Below are 4,691 nucleotides of genomic sequence, written 5' to 3'. Positions count from 1 at the left end.
GTGGGTGGGTGGGTGGTTGGCTGGTTGGTTGGTTGGATGGTTGTAGGTTGGCATGAGGAAGGCAAGAGGTCTGTTTGTTTCTTGAATCACACTCAATGAGGCCACCTCTAAACAGGAAGACAGAAACCCCACCAAGACCATTTGTATAAAGGTACTGGTAGCTGCTGCCATAAAAAGGAAAAGAATGGGTGGAATTTGCATGCACAAATGAATAATTTAATTGAAGATCAGCCAGTGTAGACTGCCTTATAAGTTGTTACCACCTACAGCAACAGCTGAGCCTCGTTGTAATTATAGTTCAATCAATGACTTTATCCTTTAAAGAAAAAAACAAAACCCTGAAATATCCTCAGAGCACTAAAAATGATAGCAACTATTTCAGAATGCTGCTCTGAGGTGGGTGGGGAAAGTTTAAGTCTGACTTTCACCGACCAGATCTAAACACTTTTATGGGGGCAAAGAGAGCCCAGGCTTTGTTGCTAGCAATCGATACTGCTTCTTAGGCTCTGCCTTCCCATCTGAGACACCTCCCAATTTCTTTTTCCCATCAAGGTGGCTCTTATTTTTATTCCAGCTGGAATTTACCTACACAAAACTTAAGAGGGTAAGCACATAATGTGACTTAGCCCAAACTCTTCACTTACCTGCCTTGCCATCCTCCAATTGACCCCTCCCTCATGACCTTCTGTCCACAGCCCCTGCTCATTCAGCATTGATGTAGAATAGGGCACATATAAAGAGTAACTCTCTACCACTTTCAGCCACCTATCTTTATAGAAAACAAGATCATAGAAGGCACAATAAACCAAATAAGCCCTTCCCAGATAGAAAAAAAGAACTTTGACAGTGCTGGCCTCCTTATGTGGGAACTTTAGTGAGTTAAAGATGTTATTAATAAAATTGCAAATGTGCCCCTCCATATGTGTCCTGGTAGGAGCAAGATGGCTCCCTGAAAATTACGGAGGCAGATGACCTACTGATTACAATTCTTCCTCAACATCTGCAGTGTGTTGCAGCTCAGAAGGCCTGTCCAATGGTCGCTGTATGGTGCCTAGAGATCTATGAACATGCATTATTTTTCCAAAACATACAAGGAAATGAAAAGCATCAAAGAATAAGGTATAGTAGGAAAATGAGGCCTCTTTACACAATAAACTATTAAGAAGAAAAACAAAAGACCCAGTTATTTCATTTTATTTTAACCCCTTAATTTTCACATATTTAAAGTCATCAAGTATAAAAGAACCCAAAGATCTTTCTCTCAAGACATTTCACCAAATAGCTCAACTGCCAAACATCTGAAGTTGAGTTCAGTCATATCATTTGCATGTACTCTATTTTGTGGAGAACAGATCTGTTGAAGTAGTGTTTCTTATTACCAAAATTGTATGTTTTCCTGAAGCAATGTAGTAATTAAAGATTCTCTTTGACTGATAGTTTCAAAAACGTCTATTTAAAGTGGGAGGTTGGGATATGTGGTAAGTCTTATAAAAGTGTGAAGTAGTTAAAAGATCTAAATGGCACATATTCCATTGCAGATCACTTAAGTTACTTTTAGGTTGTTGATATTTATACAGAGCAGTAGTAATGGATTTTTCTTTACTTCAGAAGTTCTAAGATTAGTAGTCATTTGCACAGATTACTGCACACTCGTCCATGCAGATTCACCCCATGGGAATGACTCTTTCCCCTTCACTATTTGGTACTCAGTGAGACATCTGTGTATCACAGGAGAAAAAAATGTCAACAGAACAACTTTAGGTAATGTTTGATTCAATAAATAAATTGATATCAAGTATGTTATTTTTGTTTTCGTTTTCTTTCTATTATTCTATCACCTCACACTGATAGAGTAGAGAAAGGACGAGGCAATGCAAGTCAACGAATGAGAAACAAAGATGGACAAAGAACTAAAGGAAAGTCTTCTGTGTCACTTACTTTACTAGTTACCTAGCACTACTTTTAACGCTCTCATTGGAATTCATACCTACCCAGAATCCAAATATGAAGCTGTCCAGTACTCTGTTCTAAAGTCAAAACGTATCAAATGCCCAGCTTTCAATTATTCCTATAAAAAATATCTTAATCACTCACATCCCTTCTACCTAACCTTCTGAAGTACCTGAAAACTGTCAAGAGAAAAGGAAGGAATTCTTGATGTGAATCCCATTAAGTCACTGTGAGTCACAGAAATGATCAGGCCACTCCTGCTGATCTGCTAATAACTGAGCTGCAGCCACTTCTAAGTGAGGAGCAGGAGCCTTCCTGCCCACCGAACAAAGAGTGGAAACAGGAAAGAATCTTCATTCACCAGTTAAGGAGCATGGTGCCTCATCTTCTGGAAGATGGAGCTTCCTTCTAGGGTGTTTATAAGACTGCTGATACAAACGTATAAAACCCAAATCAGGAGAAGGCGTTTACAGTCGGCCCTCCACATCCATGGGAGATTGGATCCAGGACCCCAGAAGGATACCAAATTCAAGGATGCTCAAATCCCTTATATAAAATGTTGCAGTACAGTATAATAAATGTCACTATGGCATTAATGAGGCTAGAAAATGACTGGCCTGGAAACTTTGTTTATTCATTAACATAATTTAAAAACTAACAATTCACTGAAGCATATACATTAGCAATCACAGAATCTCATTTAGTTAAGTGACACATATCAATGTTAAAATGTTCTCATTATAGAAAAGTTGAAAAAATTAAAGAAAAGTGGAAAGGAAAAGATTACCAAAGGGGAAACAATATAATCCAAACACAAGGCAATGACTATTGACATGGTGGTATATTTTTCCAGGCATATTTATTTTTGCATTGTTGTGCTGAGATGTATACATAATTGTGAATCCATTCTGTTGTTTCATTTACTATTGTAATATCTAAGTTATTAGAAATTCTTTATAAATACCATGTTTATGACTGAGTTTAATCTTGGAACTAAGCAAAGGTGAAGACAAGGACTCCTCAGTGATTTAACACCTTTTTAAAATCAAAGTTTAAGGATACACTTCCATCATTAACACTTCATCATATTGTTTTCATAAATACTTTCAGAATTGTGGGATCCAGTCCAAGTTAAAAAAGAGAGAGAGAGAGAGAAGTCCCTAATAGTGCTTAACACTTTCAAAATAATAATTCATTTCATAAATCTTCAGAGAAAAACTATACCAGTGGTAATAATGTTAGCACAGATTCCACTCAGAGCATCTTGAATATTTATCTAAGACATATTCCCAGCATTGGCTAGTATCTATACTTCTTTAAACATATAATGGGATCAAGAGAGAATTTTCATGTAAATTAACTTCCTGGAGGCTCCTAACAGCTCTTCATAGTTAGTACTTCTGGAAAATAAGGAACATTTGCTTGCTTAATGCCACTGAGTACAGAGTCAAGGAGATTTAACCATGACAATTAAGTCATGTTGAGTGATTACATAAATTAGAAGAAATTTCTTATCCAAAGTGAAGAGCTAATACATATATCATTCTTGATGCTTACTCATGACTAATCATGTATTAAACAATAAATGCAAAAGGAAAAATTGACACTTGATGAAAGGAAGTTTCTAAAACTGTATACCTTTGGTTGAAATATATGCATATAATGACTAGATGCAGCTATAAAACAATATACCAATCAAAAAAATCATACCATCAAATTTCATTTAAAAATGACCCTTGGTTCTAAATTTAAGCTTGAGAGTTTGTGCATTTTTCACAAAATGGGTCCTTCTTTGTGCTTTTCCTAAAAGAGGGAAAACTACACCATATTTGTTTGTCAATTTTACATAATCTGGCCATAACATCACTGGTGCTAATTATCAGTATCTGTTTGGGTTATACCTGAGAAACCATATAGCCTTAAAATTTTCCATAATAAACATAGATTTTGATATTCAAATTATCTCATCTTAGGAAAAATATTAGTATCTCACCCATGCACACTTGAGTCAAAAGTTTGACCCATGAAAAAAGGTGTCTAGTGATAGAATCCCTCCTCCCAAATAGTCCTTTCAAGTGAGCAAGAGAAGTTTCTAAATCTGGAAACCAGCATAATCATTTCTCTAGAACTTTTGTAAAAATGCCCTGTGAGTTGACTTATGTAACACTTGGCTGTTTGCCTTGAAAACACTAATTTTGTTCATTACAATGCTACATTTGCCTTTCTACCTTTCTTCTTTGTATTTTTAGTATTAGGAAAAGACAGAAGGTAACCCTCAAAATGATATAAGAACATATCAACCAAATTCTTCTTGAAATCCCAAAGGAAAGAGATATGAAGCATCACAGAAGAGGGTGAATACATTGAGGAGGGACTCACTGACATTGATGGTGCCTAGATGAGCTAAAGTAATGAATGGAGACAGAATTAAATAACATTAAATTACATGGTAGAAAGTCATTCCCCTTTCAGTTCCCTTTCAATCCCTCTGACTACATCACAAAGAACACTTAAGTTTGCTATTCTTTAACACCCCTCTGACAATAACTGTGATAGATAAAAGGTGGCCACAAATTCTTCCCTACTATTTTCCTTGAATCTGAACTAGACTTAATCAATAGAAAGTGATTAGGATGTTGTGGGACTGTAATCCCAGCACTTTGGGAGGCCGAGACGGGTGGATCACGAGGTCAGGAGATCGAGACCATCCTGGCTAACACGGTGAAACCCCGTCTCTACCA

Source organism: Rhinopithecus bieti, unplaced genomic scaffold (assembly GCF_001698545.2).
Source record: "Rhinopithecus bieti isolate Rb0 unplaced genomic scaffold, ASM169854v2 scaffold_2572, whole genome shotgun sequence".
NCBI lineage: Eukaryota > Metazoa > Chordata > Mammalia > Primates > Cercopithecidae > Rhinopithecus > Rhinopithecus bieti.
This window is presented reverse-complemented; position numbering follows the sequence as displayed.